This window comes from Balaenoptera ricei, chromosome 16 (assembly GCF_028023285.1).
Source record: "Balaenoptera ricei isolate mBalRic1 chromosome 16, mBalRic1.hap2, whole genome shotgun sequence".
Taxonomy (NCBI): domain Eukaryota; kingdom Metazoa; phylum Chordata; class Mammalia; order Artiodactyla; family Balaenopteridae; genus Balaenoptera; species Balaenoptera ricei.
In genome coordinates, this window is record NC_082654.1 from 69,826,823 (window position 1) to 69,845,239 (window position 18,417).

General features: G+C 42.0%; 1 long non-coding RNA gene across 3 annotated transcripts in view; it reads right to left on the minus strand.

The window, feature by feature from the left end:
* Positions 1-17,041, minus strand: part of LOC132350646 (uncharacterized) — a 383,412-nt gene extending 366,371 nt beyond the window's left edge. For all 3 annotated transcript variants that reach the window (XR_009497974.1, XR_009497973.1, XR_009497975.1), the window contains exon 1: positions 16,865-17,041. This is a non-coding gene — a long non-coding RNA (uncharacterized LOC132350646). The remainder of the gene's footprint in view (positions 1-16,864) is intronic.
* Between the last annotated feature and the right edge of the window lie 1,376 nt (positions 17,042-18,417).

The window sequence follows — 18,417 nt, forward strand, 5'->3', positions numbered from 1 at the left end:
CTTTGGAGCATAAACGTAGCTGTCTTATTTTCCACCCTCTTGGAATTCACTTTATTATTTGCACTTAAGACTTGAAAGATAATGGATAAATAAAAACCTGAAGAATATGCAAATACAATTTGTATATTTCTCATAAAATTAGGTGATTATCAAACCTTTACCCAGAAAAAAAGAAGAGCCCAGATACTCTGCAGGCATGATACTCAGAATGTAGGGTCTTTCAGCAGGAAAACATGCAGTCAGTAATCCATTTGGCAGAGTTTACCTGTGACCAGCTAGGGTTAGTGACCTATGCATTCCTTACATGCAACGTATCAACAGTGGAAAAAGGGAGTTTGTCAGTTGTGGCAATAAGTATAATGAAGTTTTGTAGCAGGTCATGCTCATATATTCAACACAGGTACAATCAAAATTATACTCAATTCTGGTAAATCTAAGACTGTATCTGTTACCTTGTCTTTAACTATGAAATGTCGGAACTGACTTACAAAAAAAACTAAGTGTTTTGTTTGTTTATTTTTTTAATTACGGTCATGGTGAGTAAGACATAGCTCAAAACAGCTAATGTGACTTAGTGATTCTCTCATCAGGAAACACAGTTTCTACTTCCTTGTTTATTCTCCACATCCTGTAGTAAATAAAGTTTCAATGAATGATAAACCTACATGGCGAAAAGAAAAGAAAACTTACATGTGTTGCTAAGATCATGTTGACAGGTTTTACCACCTATGTCAGTGTTTCTGGGGATGGACACAAGCCAGAGCTCCCTACTCTGACATTTTCACTGATGTCATTCCCCTTGATCTTCAATTTGAAAGTGGATAAAAATGTTTTCTATGTTTTCTTCTTTAAGAAATTAAATAAAGAATGCTGTCTAGACATGATCCCCTAATGATTTTCAGTCAGTGGTCATCAACAGAGGAAAAGCACGGAATCTCATCCTCACAGAAGGATGACATTCAGTCAGGTAAGAAAATTCTCCCTGAAATCAGAGCTTCATCTTTAACATGCAATCAAAGACTTTCACAGGTTCTGCATCACTCTGCAGTCAGCCCTACCATATGGGATTGGCTCTGAGAATCTCACATCAGATGACTGACAAACATGTCATAGTACACTGATCTGGTACCAGATCCTGCCTCTCTTAATGATCTCCTGCAGGGACACTGGAATATTCTAGGAGGTTTCCTGGAACCATCTACCCTATACAGGTACACTTCCAAGTAGAAACAAGCTTTGATTCTCACTGGGACCCCTGCTCTGTCCAACCAACCTCTCTAGAAATATGATGTTCTAATCTCTCCTGATTAGAACATTTCAAGGTCTCTCCCTGTGCTAATTTAGTAAAGGTAAAAGAGAAACAAGAAAGAGGCACACTAGGCAGGGAGCAATATATAAGATTCCTTTACTTAATGTATTTATCTGATATACCCAAATATTGATAAATATACATTCATTTCATAATGGTCAAGAAAAGAGGAGAAGGAACCTCCATTCCAACAGTATATATAAAATGGAATCAATATTGCATAAGCTCCTGCTTAAGCTTAACTACGAGGCACTAACTCTTCTCCTAAAGAAGCAATAGTTCTCCATCATTTGAAGCACACGGACGACTCAGACAGCTGGACACTGAGGGTATAGGCTCCTCACTCGAATTCTGTACCTGCATCACAAAGCAATGAAATATTCCCAAAGAATTATTAAGGATGAGGTGGGGAACCGAAATGAGAGATATGAATCCATAGTCTGCCCTACCATCTGTTCTGTTGGATATTACCACTATCCTGGCCCAATATGACTTTCCCACTTTTCTCTGGGCCTCGCTACTTTCCACCTCCATCTTCTCATTATATCTTACCTACACTTGGAAACAACTCTAGTTTTTCCACTTATCTGTATCAACAAGTAATCCAAATATCAACTGCGTATATAACTCTTTAGAAATCTCAAGTCTGACTCAGTAATCCATGACCTACAAAGTCCAATGCTTTCCTAATTCCCTTTATTATTTTTTTTTTCTAATTTCCATGTACTTACAATCTCAGGACGTCCACTGTTCTCAAGTTCGTCTTCCCGCCAAAATCTGTCAACCTAGACATAGACTTAAGTACCAGCCTCTAATTATCTCATAGGGTATCTAGTTTTTTAAAAAGCCTCAGCAAGCCTTATGGACTTTATTAAAGACTCTTTAAGATAACCAATGGGAGAAAGCAGTACACGCATAGATATCTATATAATACACCCACAGAGTAATTTTTTTTTTTATGAAGTCGCTTCTGGCCAATGAAGACTCTCAGCTCTTCTTCTTCAAAATATGCAGTGTCTCACCCTTCTGACTACTCTCTGCTCCAACCCAGGTCCACTCCCTTTCCTGATATTACATTCTTTCGCAATTTTGTATGTTGGTAAAATCAAATAACATAAAATATAACATGCTAATTATTATAAAGTGCACCGTTCACTGATATTAAATACATTCATATTATTGGGCAACCAACATCACCATTTATTTTCTAATTTTTTTCTATCTTTTAAAACTGTAACTCAATAATCCTTCAAACATAACTTTCCTTTTTGTTCCATAACCACATGAAAAGGATCATTACCCTCTCAATTTCTATGGTTTTGACTACACTAAGTACCCCATATAATTGAAATAAGTATTTGTATTGTTATGACTCACTAAAGTCACGAAAATGGCATTTTTGGTAGCTAAATTTCCTCAAGATTCCTCCATTTTGTAGCATATTTCTAGATCCTTTTCTTCTTAAGACTGAATAATATTGTATTATATGGGTATACCACACTTTGCTTATCCAGGAACTAGTGGATGAACACTTAGGTTGCTTTCATATTTTAGTTGTTGTGATTATTACTGCTATAAACATTGGAGTACAATATTTCTTTAAGTCCCTGATTTCAATTCCTTTGGGTACACCTCATAGTACAATTTCTGGATCATGTAGTAATTCTATTTTTCAATATCTGAAAAAATTGCCATACTCTTTTGCAAAGCACCTGTATCATTATACATTCTCACTGACATAGCACAATGGTTCCAACTCCTTCACATCCTCACCAATACTTGTTTTCCGCTTGTGTATGTGTGTGTGTGTTTGTGTGTGTATACATGCACACAAATATATAAACATGTATTTAGTGATACGGAGCATCTTTTCAAGTGCTTAGTCATTTGTACATCTTTTTGAAGAAGCATCTATTCAAGTCTTTTATCCATTTTTGAATCAGGGTGTTTGCTTTTTGTTCAGTTGTAGGAGTTCTCTGTATATTCTGAATAGAAATATCTTGTCAGATATATGGCTTTCAAATATTTTCTCCCATCTTGTGGGTTGCCATTTTACTCTGTTTCCATTTCTTTGATACACATTTAAAAAAAATTATGTACTGCAAATTGCTTATTTTCTTGTTAACTGTACCTTTGTTGTTCCTTCGTTTCATATGGAGGAAACACTGCCAACTCCAACGTCATGAAGCTCTTGTCCTGTGTCTTCTTCTAAGAGTTTTTATTTTATTAGGCAATATATTTAGTTTCTTGATATATTTTCATTAATTTTTGTCTATGATGTTAGGTAAGGGTCCATCCTTCTTTTGCATGTTGACAACAAGACATCTCAGCACCATTTGTTGAATATACTATACTTTCTACTTTGAAAAGTCTTGACAACTTGTCAAAAATCATTTGGCCATATATCAGGGTTTATTTGTTGGTGTTCTATTCTATTCTATTGGTCTTGAATAAGGGAGGAAATAGTATAATCTATCCAGGTTGATGAAGAACATAAAGAAAAACCAGGACTGAGAATTAGTAGGACAATATAAAAGAGCAGGGAGTAAAAGACAGTGTGAGAGAAGATCTTGTATTTGCGAGTTCAGGGAAATATGATCATGCTAAAACCACTAAAAGCCTCACTTTGAGCAATACAGTAAATTTTTTGGCAAGAAACATAACACACATCTCTGGGAAATATAGTATGGGGATAAAGATAAACTACACACAAATATGTTAAAAAGGGAAGGGTTTTCATGGTGTGGGAATATTGTGGGATTTGAAATACAATTTACTTCTGTTCTACCATTACCACTAAAATTTATCGAAGTATATATACAAGCCATTCCAATTCTGGTAATGTGCTTGACAGGTTTATATATGAACTTCAGCAGACCAGTAAATGTACATTCATAGTAGGACTGTTCCATAAACCAAAACCCAAAAAATAAACACTGGCAAGACTATAGTTCACTTTGTCAACAAACATACAGATGGAATGATGGTTAATGGTCCCAAAACAGAAGGTGAGCATGGGTGCAAGAGGTTAATCCTCAGGCTGGGGTGGGGTGCAGAGTTTGAGGGTAACAGAGGTGGAAAAGTCTTCTGTCATATCCTTGATTTTTGAGGTATGCAAATTCACAGGTCACTATCTCCATTTCAAAATAATGAATGCACTACGCAATTTTTTAAAACAGGTGAAGTAAACATGAGTGATATAACTTTCAAACTGTCACAGATCAAATAAGATACTAAGAAAAATTAAATAATATGATTTAAGAATGAAGTGGAGAGATTGTCCAAGATGGTAGCATACAAAGATGCAGAGCTTGATGCCTCTCATGGGCAGACCAAAGTCACAACTGTTTACAGAATAGCAATTGATGAAAAAGGCCTGGACCTACCATAAAAGATCTTTTACAGCTAAAGACATAAGGAAGGCACCACGACAAGACAGGAAGGAAGAGGCAAAATCTCAATATACTCAAGACCCATACCACCAGGTTGGTGGCCGAAAAATGGTACAATAATTACAATTTCAGAGGTGCTCCCAGGTAGCAAGGGGTATGAACCCAACATCAGGTGAACAAGCCCAGACATCCTGTGCTGGGAAGAAGAGTCCCTAGAAAGTTGGGCTTTGAACACCAGTAGTGCTTATTTTCCAGAGAGCCAGAGGGTTGTGGGAAATAGAGATTCGACTCTTAAAGGATGCTCACAAAATCCCACATGATCCGAGAATCAGAACAGAAGCAGGAATTTGAAAGGATCCTGGGTCACACCTACCTCCTGATCTTGGAGAGTCTCCCAGAGTGGCAAGAGGCAACTACAGCACACCCTCAGGGACACAGACACTGGCAGCAGCCATTTTGGGGAGGTCCTTCTACCTCGTGGACACTGGTAGCAGCAAGCATAATTTCAGAATCCTCCCTCTAGGTTATCAGCCTCAGGACCGAGCCCCACCCATTTCCACCAGACTACAGACACAAGTACTAGGATGCTGCAGGCCAAGCAACTAACTGAGCAGGGGCATAGCCCCATCCACCAGCAAACAGGCTGCTTTCAGATCCTCTCAGTGCACAGCTGCCCCTGGACATGGGTCCAGCCACCAAAAGCCCCAGGACCAGCCTCCACACCTCAGTGGACAGCACCAGCCCCAGAGTCCCTGGCCCCTCTGACAAGTGAGCCTGCTCTGGCCTTGGAGTCAGCCTCACCATCGGCAGGTGGTAACTGCACAGGGACTGGATGGAGCTTGGACCTACCCAACAGCAAACCTGCTCTAGCAGTGGGATCAGCCTCATACACCAACAGGCACACACCAGCTCCAGGAATACCACAGCCCAGCAGCCTGTGTGACGAGAACACTCACTTGCAGGCCAGAAGCAGCCATGGACTCAGCTGGGTCCTGACCCTGCCCATCAGAATGTCAACACAAGTTTTGGGGTACCCCAGACCCTGCATATAGCTGTGTCAGGAACAGTGATCCAACACCAACTCTGTGGCTCCTGGGCCCTGCAGCCAGAACACAGAACCTGTCTCTTCTTCCCAGTAGCCAGCATAGCCCCAGGACCACTGACGGGGCACTAGCCCTGATATCACCTGGACTGCAATTCTACCCATAAGTGAACCAGCACCAGATTTGGTGTCCCCCAGAGTTGTGCAGCCAGCTGCCTTATGATTTAGTCTCACCAAGCAGCACAGACAGCCTCCATACAAGGCAGAGCCTGGCAAACAAGCATTCTGGGGGCAGCCAAGCCTACCAGACTACCCACAGTAGTCAGCCCACCACAGCAGAAGAGCCCAAGCAGCCCACATAGGGGGTACAACTTGAACATATAGTTCTAGTGACCAGGGGACAGCGGGCTGCTGGGACACATAAGACCTCTCTTACAAAAGGCCACTTCTCCAAGGTCAGGAAATGTAACGAACCTACTACATACATAGCAATAAACACAGCGAGTTAAGAAAAATGAGGTGACACAGAACCATGATCCAAATGAAGGAACAAGATAAGAACCCAGAACAAGACCTAAGTGAAGTGGAGATAACCAATCTATTCAATAAAGGGTTAAAGGTAAGGACTGTAAAGATGATCAAAGAACTCAGGAGAAGAATGGACGACCAGAGCAAGAAGTTAGAAGTTTTTTTTAAAAGAGTTAGACTCTTAAAGAACAACCAAACAGAGATGAGGAATACAATAAATGAAATGAAAATTACACTAAGAGGAAACTACTGTAGACTCAATGATACAGAAGAATGGATCAGAAAACTAAAGGACATAGTACTGGCCATCACTGAAGATGAACAGTAAAACAATAGAATAAAATGAAATGAGGAAAGTTGAACAGACCTGTGAACAACATCAAGTGTACTAATATTTGCATTATACTGGTCCCAGAAGGAAACAGGAAAGAGAAAGGGGTGTAGAACATACGTGAAGACATAAAAGCTGAAAACTTCCCTAACCTGGGAAAGAGAACAGACATCCAAATCCAGTAAACACAGTAAGGCCAAAACAGGATCAACCCAAAGAGGACCACACCAAGACTCATTGTAATTAAAATAGCAAAAAATAAATATAAAAAGACACTATTAAAGGGAGCAAAGGCAAAGCAACAAGTTACAAACATGGGAATTTGCATAAAGTTATCAGCGGACTTTTCAGGATAACCTCTGCATGCCAGAAGGGAGTGGCATGTTATATTTATATATCATGGTATAAACTCATGAAAGGGAAAATCCTATAACCAAAAACACTCTACCCAGAAAGGCTCTCCTTCAGATTTGATGGTGAGATCTAAAGTTTTACAGAGAAGCAAAACTAAAAGAGCTCAGCATCGCCAAACCAGCTTTATGAGAAACCTTTAAGGGGCTTTTCTAAGTGAAAAAGAAAAGGTCACGATTGAAACATAAAAATTAGGAAAGGAAACTTACTAAAGGAAAAACCTCATTGGTTAAGGCAAATATTCAACAAAGGTAGTAAATCAACCATGGACACAGCTAATAGGAAGGATGAAAAAAACAGTAATAAACTCATCTATATTCACAATAAGAAGTTAAGGGACACACAAAACAAGTGGATGTAAAATATAAGGTCAAATTCAGTAACTGTGGGGGAGCAGAGTAACAATGCAGGGTTGTTAGTGTCCATGTGAAATTAAGAGCTCAGCAACTTAAATAATCACACACACACACACACACACACAAAACTGAAAGAAATCCAAACATAATATTAAAGATAGTCCTCACATCACAGATGAAGGGAATAAAAGGGGAAGAAAGGAACACTGAAGAAATTAAAGAGGGATTCTAAAAATACCCAAGACAAATGAAAATGAACACACAATGATCCAAAATCTATGGGACACAGCCAACGCAGTTCACAGGAGGAAGTTACAGTGATACAAGCTTATTCTTAGGAATCAAGAAAAATATAAAATAAACAACCTAACATTACACCTGAAGGGATTAGAAAAAGAAGGAAAAACAAAACTCAAAGTGTCAGAAAGAAAAATTAAGAAAACTCCACCATATGCAATCACATCAAAAAGAATAAGATACCTAGGTATAAACACACCTAAGCAGGTAAAAGACATGTGCTCAGAAGTCTATCAGCCATTGGTGAAAGAAGTTGAAGACAACACAAAAAGATGGAAAAATATAGCATGTGCATGGACTGGAAGAATTAATACTGTTAAAATAACCATACTACCAAAGACAATCTACAGATTTAATGCAATCCCTATCAGAATACCAAAGCATTTTCACAGAACTTGAAAAAGTAATTTTAAAATTTGTATAGAAACACAAAGACCCCAAATAGCCAAACAATCTTGAGAAAGAACACAGCTGGAGGCATCACACACCTTGACTTCAGACTATACTTCAAAGTGACAGTAATCAAAGAGAAAGGTACCAGAGCAAAAACAGACACAAAGATCACTAGAATAGAATAGAGATCCCAGAAATAAGCCCACACACTTATATTTAATTGATTTATGACAAAGCAGGCAATATGGAGAAAAAACTGTCTCTTCAATAAGTGGTACTGGGAAAACTGGTCAGCTACATGGAAAAGAATAAAATTAGATTATTTTAGCACACCATATATAAAATAAATGCCAAACTGAATAAAGACCTAAATGTAGGACCAGAAACCATAAAACCCCTAGAGGAAAATATAGAACATTCTTCAACATAAATGATAGCAACAGTTTTAGGTTCAGTCTACTAAGGCAAATGAAACAAAAGCAAAAATAAGCAAATGGGACTTCACTAAACTTAAAAGATTTTGCACAGCAAAGGAAACCAAAGACAAAATGAAAAGACAACCTGCTGAAGGAGAGACAATATTTGCACATGATAAGAGGTTAACACCAAAACGATGACCAAGCAAGGGTTCATATCTAAACTACAGAAACAACACATACAACTCAATATCAAAAAAAACACCCAAAATCTTTTTTAAGAAAATGAGAAGACCTAAATAGACATTTTTCCAAGGAAAAAATACAGATAACCAGAACTCACAAAGATGCTAAACATAGCTAATCGACAGTAAAATGCAAATCAAAACTATGAGATATCACCTCACTCTTGTCAGAATGGCTGTCATCAAAAAGATCACAAATAACAAAGGTTAGTGAGGATGTGGAGAAAAGGAAACTCTTGTACACTGTTGATGTGAATGTGAATTAGTGCAGCCACTGTGGAAAGCAGAATGAAGATTCCACAAAAAACTAAAAATAGAACTACCATAATGTCCAGGAATTTCACTCTTGGGTATATATCAGAAGAAAAGAAAAACACTATTTCAAAAAAATAACTGCACCCCAATGTTCATAACAGTGTTATTTGCCATAGCCAAGATATAGAGTCAAATTAAGTGTTCATCAATAGGTTACTGGACAAAAAAAGATTTTTTATGATGACTTCAACAAAAAAAATTTTGCCATTTGCAGGAGCATGGATGGACTTGGAGGATATTATGCTTAGTAAAATAAGTCACAGAGAAAACAAGCCTGGTATGTTATCACTTACACGTGGCATCTAAACAACTGAATACAGCAACAAAACAGATTCACAGATTAAAGTACAGACTAGTGGTTACCAGCAGGGAGAGATAGGGTGGAGGAGCAAAATAGTGGTAGGAGATTTTGAGGTATAATCCACTATGTATAAAATTAATAATCTACAATGATGTACTGTATAGCATGGGGAATATAGCCTCTCTTTTATAATAAGTATAAATGGAGAAGAACCTAAACATTTATGAATTACTATGTTATACCTCTGAAACTAATATAATAATGTAAATTAAGTATAGATCAATAAAATATAAAGTAAGAAACAATAAAGGGGAGACACAGATTATTAGATAGAAATCAATTAAATAAACACAAGTTTTGGAAATCAAGGAAATAAAAAACAACATGTAACAAATAACATTGGCATTTAAAGTGTACAATCTATTCATTTAAAAGAAATCATTTAAGTGGTAAAAAATGTTACCCATTCTCACAATTTTGTATACCTAGGGTAATTTATTATCTACAAAAATATGTTACAAATATTCACTCAAAAAGAAAGAGAAAATTTGGATTAACCAATTTTACTGTAGAAATTTAATATCAAAGACTCTAAAATTGATTTGAATAAGTTCTGTCAATGTTGAATATGTTCTGTTAGCCACTTCTAGTTTCTTTGTGATGTAAAATCTTTTAAAGCATAAAAATCAGCCTTTCTACGTTATTTCATTAGACATACATAGAAATTAAAAGAAATGAGAAGACAGAACAATCAACCAGGAAGGTGACTTTACTGAACAACAGTCATTCTTTCTCCCTCTTCCTTTTCTTTTCCTCCTTTTCCAGGTCTCTTTCGGTTCCAAGCAAGAGAAGGCTTGAGAGTTCTGAGAATATTTATTTAAGGGCTTCAAATCACCATACCTACATCCTCTGCCACAACTACACACACAGGAAAAAAACTAAACCTCTGTTATCTACTCATGTAGGGGGGATCCATGCAAAATAAACTCCTACATGGAGACCAACAGGTGAGTTTTCTACCTGTTCTTTATAATGTCCTTCCATTATAGTGAATCCCACACATTATGAGGCAGAAGCAGTTATGTGGGTTTTTCCTTGAAATCAAAAAACTTGCAGTCCTTTCAGGTACCTGGTGATCATAGGGTACAGCCAGGGAAAGTGCCATCCCCCTTGGGAGGGGTGGCAGTGAATGAGCTCCCGCACCCATGCACCTCCTGATGTACAGATTCTGGAGAAACAAAGGGCGGTCACACCGCAGTCAGCCTGTCAGGCTGTCGGGCCACTGGGCAACCCGACCAACCTGGAAGTGCCCCATCAGTTTGCTGAAAGCAAAACCCTGTCCCCCCTGTGAAGCCAGGCAATTTGGGCCAGAGAGTCAGAGGAGACCGGTAATCAACTCCTCCTCTCTGCTCACCTCCTTGGGGTTACAGCAACCCCATCTCCAAACCCAAATCTGACCCTGGAGTGACAAACTGGGAGTGGCAGGTGGGCTCTGCCGGTGCTTCAGCGCCCTCTGGAGGTTGTCTGCTCTAATGGCAACTCTCAGCCCTTCCTCCTCCTCCTTCCCTAGTCCTGGGGGCTCCCTTGCTTCCTGCAGCTGCTGGCCTGATTTCATTCTTCTTTTTTCTGCAATTACAATGAAGTGTCCTACAGAGGTTTGGAATCTCTTGAAGAAGGAAGATCTTTTAGTCAATACACCTTAACCGTGAGAAGTTGGTTTCAAGAATGAACCTGATATACTGTATTTTTGGCCTGATGATTCCAAGGAGAGACAGCTCAAGTTTTCTAAACCATAAGAAAAACCAAGATAAATGGGATATTCTGAGCCAGAGATGAAAAAGCAGTTTTTAGCACCCACTCCTCATGTCATATGACTCGGATTTAAATCAAGCAGCTGCCACTGGTTTTTAAATCACATGACCCAACTTTAAATCATTCAGCTGCTTACCTGTAACTCACGTGACTTGGCTTTGAATAGTTAGAAATGCAGAGGTATAAAAACGATGTTCTGAACAATAAATGGAAAAACAACATCTTATAAAGTTTTTTTATTTTCGAATGGACCATTCATTGCATAGAAAATAAAGGATTCTCTTCTGGATTTCTTGAACCGTAAACACATACAATGTCTCCGTTGGCTTGATTGACTTTTTTTTTTGTTTCTTTCGTTGTTGTTCTTAACAACTTTATTGGAGTATAATTGCTTTACCTTGTTGTGTTAGCTTCTGCTGTTTAACAAAGTTAATCAGCTATTCGTATATATATATATCCCCATATCCCCTCCCTCTTGCGTCTCCCTCCCACCCTCCCTATCCCACCCCTGTAGGTGGTCAAAAAGCACGAAGCTGATCTCCCTGTGCTATATGCAGCTGCTTCGCACTAGCTATCTATTTTACATTGGTAGTGTATATATGTCCATGACACTCTCTCACTTCGTCCCAGCTTACCATTCCCCCACCCCGTCTCCTCAAGTCCATTCTCTACATCTGGGTCTTTATTCCTCAGCAGCGACTCCTGCTAGGGACGGATACTTCCCTTTATGCTCAGGGGAAATCCCCTAGTTTGAATATGATTTGAGTTTGATCCTCTGAAACCATCAGAATTTCCCACCAGAGATAAATGAGGAGATTCTGGCCTTATTAGTATGCACGAAAACACAGGTGTCCTGGCTGTACTTGCCAACCCTATTTTATCCACCTATGTTTATTCACCTTCCTCCATGGGAGTACCTCTGACTAACCCTGTGCTGAGAACCCTGACCTATTAGAGTGACTTTGTCAGTCTTTCTTTAAAAATGGACAGGTAATAAAACGAATTTAACCTAGAAGCAGCAGCTCAGTAAGGGAAATAAAATCACCAGAAGTTATCTAATCACAGCCACAGCTATCCAAGGCTCAGTCTTATCTGCTGGGTCATAAGAATGGGACCTTCCTAAACTTGAAGGGCATCCAATCAAATAAGTAAAGGTCTGCTCACCTCTGGCTCTTGGAGGGATTGCTAGGCACTCTACCCAGTGTATACTAACTGCAAAACACTGTCATGGTTGTGAAACACCTATGTTCCAGGAAAACTTTTTGGGGTGCATAGGGAAGATTTTTTTTTTTTTTTTTTTGACATGAAGCAAAAAATAAACCACCAACCTCTTTGTGCACAGGGCTTCTTAACAGGGCAGTAGAAGGAAGGAATGGGCAGAAAAGACGATCTCCAATGAAGTGAAGGCCATTTTTCCAAAAGAGTAGGATTTAGTCTCAGTTTAAGGAGAACACTTTTAAATAGCTGGGACAGCTCCAAAATGCAGTTTAGGGAACGAGTGCTTCAAAAGAACAGTGCTTTAAAAGTCCTGGCAAGGCAGCAAGAGGATGAAGAGTTGGTTTTGCATAGTTTTGAACACAGGAGTAAAGAAGCAGAGGCATCTCTGACTAAAAGGCCCTGAGATCCTATGGCATCAATGGGTCAATTGCAGGGGCAGGGGGTGTGGGGGACGATATTTCTCTCTCAACGTCTCCCAGGGCAGCCACCCCTCCCGACCCCACACCCCCACTCCCTTCACCCTTCCTCCCTCCACTGTTGGGTCCCCAGGGACAGCACTTCTCAAGCTGGAGCCCTCAGGCACCATCTCTGCTGTCTGGATTCTTCCTGGAGCCTGGCAAGTTCTGGGACAGGAAGGCGGGTCTGCAAGGCCGCTGCGGTGCAGTCGGACCTGGAGGCCGGGAGGGGAACTGGAGCCCTGAAGCCCACCCACGTCCTTGAAGCCGAGGGAGGAACACATCCTCCTAACAGTACTTCTCAGGGGTCAGCGTGCTCCCCACCCGACAGTGATCCATACTCACTTGAGGCAGCAAGGACTGCCTCTAACTGGCCCCCTTGATTCCGCCTTAAGGGTCCTCACACATGTGTGATAGCGCAGGCCCCGGATCTCTTTAGTCAGCTGAGGCCAGTGCTGCCGGCATCCCTCCAGTCCCATCCCCCAGCCCCTCCCTCTGGGACTGTATCTAATAGAAGAAAGAGCACAGAGGAATTGGCTGAATCAAGGGACCTGGGAGCCTGGGGATGAGTTTGAAGACCGAGAACCTAAGGCGCAATTACATATTATTGGAAACTCTTGTGGGGTGTGTGGGGGGACGTTAGGAGGCTGAGAGGCTGAGTCGACCTGGTGAGTCCAGCCCCAGGACACCACACAGCCCCGTCCCCCCTTCCCTGCCATCAGACAAGCGGTGCCGCAACTCCAGCCGGGACTCTGCACTTCCCCCTCCCTGATTCTCCAGAAGAGCAGGTGGCCCCCCTCTGAGGGCAGGGGCAAGACAACGGACCAAGTCTCCCTGCACTAAGACACTAGTGGAAGCTCTTCCTGAACAGCAGTGCTGGCTTGGAGCGAACCCGTGCACCGCCAAAGTTGGTCTCGTCCTGCAGCTGAGGGACGCAGGCTTTAAGTCAGCTGCCTTGGCTTTAAATCAATCAGTCCCCCCTTTAAGTCAGGTGACCCGACTTTAAATCACTGTGTGCCCCTCAAGCCTGCCACTTCAAAAGTTGGGAACTTCACTTTGATCCCAGCACCTCACACAGCTGAATGCACACTGTAGTCACCCCCAAGCCTGGCTTACAGGCAGGATATAAGGTAAGGGGATGGGCTGCACACATGGTGAGGAGGGTGCACTTCATGTACCAGAAGGGTCCAGGTACTCTGGGTACAGCAAGCAGTGCACGATACAGCAGCTCCCTGGCAAAGCTGGTGATGCACAGGGGGAGCAGGCACACCCAGGCACGCAGAGGTTTCAGGCCGGGAGCTGGGGCACAGCCAGCCGGCCCGGTGTGAAAGCCGAGGATCTGAGCCTTCTTGAGAAAGGCAGACACAGAGGATGGATGAGAAAAAAAGACCAGGTGAAACATGGATTTGAAAAACACACCCTGCTCTTGAAATTGGGGTGGGGGCACCCCAGATTTGAGTCTTCTTACTCCCCAGTACCTAGTGCTTTGACATTTGCCCAATTACTTATAAAATGTGACTGATATATCTAACCCATAGAATACTGCATTTGGAGTGGTTTTGCGTGTTTATGTTTCTATAGTGGAATAATCTTTTCTACAAGAAAAATGTACACAATCTGAAATAAATTCAAACTCTTCTTTAAAAAGTACTATATCGGACTTCCCTGGTGGTGCAGTGGTTAAGAATCTGACTGCCAAGGCAGGGGACATGGGTTCGAGCCCTGGTCAGGGAAAATCTCACATGCCGCAGAGCAGCTAAGCCCATGTGCCACAACTACTGAGCCTGCATGCCACAACTACTGAAGCCCGCGTTCCTAGAGCCAGTGCTCCACAACGAGAGCAACAAGAGAAGCCACCACAATGAGAAGCCCGCGCACTGCAACAAAGAATAACCCCCTCTCGCAGCAACTAGAGAAAGCCCGCATGCAGCAACGAAGACCCAACGCAGCCCAAAATAAATAAATAAATTAATTTTTTTCTAAAAAGTACTATATCCTTCTGGACAGCTTCTCTGGGAAGAACAGAGAGAAGGAGTGGGAGAGTGAAAATATCCAATACTTAGTGCACATCCCTGATTCAGGTGCTCTGCTGGCTCAGATAGTTTTATCTCCACTATTACAAAGGAGGAAATAAGCTCAGAGTGGTTTAGTAATTTTCCCAAAGCCAAAAAGCTATTGAGTGGAAGAACCAAGATCTGAACCAAGTCTTTTACCTTCAAAGCCTAAGCCCTCATCACAACAAAGCTCAATTAATATTTACATTTATCGAATTACATTGCAACCTGGGGAGTTCTTGGCACAATCTTGAATAAGAGTGAGAAAGAAAGAAATAGTATTATTCCTACAGTCAACCAAAAATTTTGGAGCAGCTGCTAGATGCCTGGCCCTGTTTGGAGTTCAGCAGTGATCAAGACAGGAAGAGTCCTGCTTTCATGAAACACGTAGTGGGGAGGAGAGACGGGTGCAACTTGGGTGAGGGATTTCACCTTCCTGGGCCTCTGTTTTCTCATCTGGAAAATGGGATGGGGTTTTTCTCATTTTCTGGGATTGTCCAGCCCTCACATTCTCTGATTCCATAGAAGCATTTGTTTTCCTATTTCTTTAAAATTCAATCAGGCCGTGAGCTGTGATGAATGTTGTTAGCTGCTCCCCAAATCACTCTATTCCCACCCTTTCCCTGTGATCAGGTCTTTCCCGAAACATGACTCACAATCAATCAAGTCACAGAACTTAAGGGGCACCCAGCAGAAGCATTCCAACCCTGGCTTCTCAGGAGCTGTGCGGTCTACCTGGCCAGGTAAACTTAACTCACCTGGCTCAAGGTGGCCATCCCTGGTTTCATATCAACATGATCTCAGGCACAAACCTCTTTGTTTTTCCATTTTGTCGTAAGTTACGTGTTGAAACAATTGCACAATTATGAAAAAGATATAAAATCAGGCATCCTCTGCCCCCAGTGCCTACTAATAAATGATTTTCTGCCACTTTAATGATAAAAATAGAACATTTCAGCATTCCGCTGCCCTTATTATTTTTCATTTTTGTTGAAATGTGTACTGAATACATCTTTCAATATATTAACAATGGAACATTTATTTAGGTTGTTCCACACACAGCCTTTAGTGGTAAAGGTTTTGTTGTTATATTTCTATTATGTTTCCTTTAAAAATCATTATCCTGTTTAAATGGATTAAGTCAATTTTATAGGCATTTATCATATGATATTGATGAAATTAATACATAGGGGGGAGTAGTACAAGTTGATTGGACTTGAGGGCCTCTATTAGCACAGTTAAATATAAATATTATATATATATAAGCCAAATTACATGCCGAGTGAGATTCTCCGACTCTTTTTCACTGTCTGCCCCTCAAGCCTGTGAGAAATGGAATATTTCTTGCCCTATCAGTAAACAAAGGATGTCACAGTCTTCAGCACTTGCAGCCCTCCAATGTGAGCAGGCGGGCCCTGAGGCACTCAGGATATGCAAATACGGAATGCAGGCCCCAGAGAGCTGAGGTGCATATCAAAGGAAGGATTTCAGTGAGCCCAGGCAAAGAAAAGCGCCGCATTCCTCACCTTGGGAGAGCTGGTTTTCCTTAGTTAACAATCACCTTTTGATGTTCCCCATTACCTGCGCCAGTCCCCTGCCCTGTCCCCTCCCCCCGGTACTTTAGCTCAGGGAGGAAGGAGCGCAGAGGGACTCGGCTGAATAAGGGGCCTGCGCGCCTCGGGAGGAGTTTTCAGCCGCTTTCCCCGCAGTCGGGAGGAGGGGCGCTGACGCTGCAGCCGGACCCTGCGCCTCCCTTGCCCCGTTTCCCCTCAGGACGCTCAGGCCGACCCCCTCCCCACGCCCACCAGGCCCCGCGAGCCAGGCCGAGGGCAGGGGCGGGAGGAGGGACCGAAGTTCCCCAGGACCAGACGCTGGGGGCCGCTCTTTCTGCACAGCAGCGGCGGGCGGCAGCGAACCCCTGCCCCTCAGAAGCTGGTGTTGTGCTGCCGCCCGGGCACCAGACCAGGCGGAGGGTCGGCGCCCACTTACCCGGCCCGCCGTCCCCGCGACTGTCACGGCTTCGGCCGCCGGGGCACCTCCAGAGCTGGCAGCCTCAGTGAGGTCGCCCTCCCCTCGGGCTCCTGGGCAGTTCCGTGACGGCGGAGGGAAGAGACCCCGAGCCGGGAGTTCCAGCTCTGAGGAAACGCGGGCTCTGTTCAGCGCGCAGTGGGTGGGACCGCTCTGCCCCGAGGCCTTCCGGGAGGGAGCGGGGCGGCGGGGTGGGAGCCGCCAGGAGCGCAGGGCCCCGTCGGGGGTCCTGGAGGGGCGGCCCGGCCTGGGGGCCACGCCCACTGTGGCCGCAGCCCAGGCCTTTTTCCTGGAATCCTACACGAAAAAGAAAGATACACAGTCTATAGTAAATATTCACAAATGATTGTTGCTGCTGTGCTCACTATTCTATTAAAGGTGTAAAATCCATAAAACACTTTAAGTTCAAAATTAAATATGAATTTTTACCTTTCTAATTATGTCTCTGCTGTTCACAGTTGTGGTTAAGGAATCAGAGACTGTGGCATCACTAGTTAAAAATGAGCTTGTTAAAAAAATAGAACTCAGGCCCGCCGGACCTACTGAATCACAATCTGCAATTTTACAATCTCCCCAGTGTACTTGTGTACCCATGAATAGTTGAAAGGTACATTTCTACCCCGACATGTCTTTTCTGTCTGAGAAATACACACATTTTATCCAGTTTGATATAAATAAAACACTCAAAAATGCATATGCCTGTGTTGAAACCATCATTTTATCATTTCTTTTCCAGACAAGTATAGTCTCTATACTGGTTTTTGGATCACATGCCATACACTTTTCTTGTAGTTAGAAATAAGGTAGAGAAAGTTAGTTTATATATATATATATATATATGTGTGTGTGTGTGTGTGTGTGTGTGTGTGTGTGTGTGTGTGTGTATAATTGAAGACACTCTTCTAAATTAAAAACAGTTCTCTTAACTTGCTGTTTTCTTCTTGGGTCACATTATGAACTCTTCCCGTGGCCACATGGCATGTGTACTTTTAATTTCAGGGATTGCTGACATTCCAGGATGTGGCCATAGATTTCTCTCAAGAGGAGTGAGAATGCCTGGACCAAGATCAATGGGAATTGTACAGGGATGTGATGTTAGAGAAGTATAGGAACCTGCTCTCCTTGGGTGAGGATACCTTCCTTCCAGAATTCCTTATCCAACCACAGGGTTTGGAGTCCTTCATGTGTAGAATGTCTCCTGGAATCTTCTGCTTCCTACAATAGGGTTTCAGATTGCAACGTTTCAGGAAGGATTGGGAGTTTGTGGGTATAATTTTTCTTATTCTTTTAAAATTGCAGCCTCCCTTTTAATATACTTTGTAACTGCTTGGGATATGTCTATATGAACTGTGTACTATATGCTTCTGTTATAGTCCTTACAATATTTTATTGTCTTATTTTCTGTAACAATTTTCCATGGATTCTTTGGGCTTAAGGTATATTAAAAGAGAGACTGCGATTCTGGGACTTCCCTGGTGATGTTGTGGTTAAAAATTCACCTGCCAGTGCAGGGG